Raw genomic sequence first — 890 nt, forward strand, 5'->3', positions numbered from 1 at the left:
GCTTTTGACTGATTTCTCTTAATAGAATGTAATGGTGGGGTAGGAAGTTCTAAGACTTTTCACGGAATCACATGATGAGTGATTAGCTAGGGATTAAGGGACCAGGGTCCAGACATGTCAGAATGTAGAGAAAACTCTCACTGAAATATTTATCCACTCACCGATTGTTGAAATATTGATCAAAAATTCAAAGCTTTTGGATAAAAATCATGTTATTCTGCTGAGCTTCCCCAGTTGTAACTATGCATGGGACTATGCATAGCCCTCACAGCAACCACTATGCCTTAGTCGGGTCTGGTGGTGTCTCATATCTTCTGTCCTGTACTGGAAAGGAGAGGGGACATGCTATAAAAAATTCTGGACTGGCTTAAAGTGGCTCTTAAGAAGAGGGTTTGAATTAACTTCAAAAATGCCCTACACAAAACTCAGATATCACATAGCCTCTCCCAATCTCATCTTTTTTTTTAAATCTGCAAAATGTAAAAATACTCCTGCCTCCCCAAGCAGGTAGATCTTATGCAAGTGATTTGAGAAATGTAAAAGATTATAAGTCAGAGAGCTTGAGTTTGAATCCTGCCTCTAGCCCTCAATAGATCCTGGCAGAATACTTAATCCCTCTGTGAAATGAAACAAATGATAGTGGCAAATTTATTTAGTTGTGACAATGAAATTAATTATTACATATCAGGCACTTAGAATACTTTCTGGCATATAAAATGTGAAATATAGGCATTTGCCATTTTATTACAAAATGTTAATAATTCATAGAAATTACTAACATGTTTTATTAATATATAATCTCTTCAAAATTGATATGATGGGATTGTAAGCCTGAGATTCTAGAAAAGATATAATTGGCTAGCTGAGAAGGTTTGTTGGCAAAACAGTTG

This window comes from Pteropus alecto, unplaced genomic scaffold (genome assembly GCF_000325575.1).
Source record: "Pteropus alecto unplaced genomic scaffold, ASM32557v1 scaffold155, whole genome shotgun sequence".
Taxonomy (NCBI): domain Eukaryota; kingdom Metazoa; phylum Chordata; class Mammalia; order Chiroptera; family Pteropodidae; genus Pteropus; species Pteropus alecto.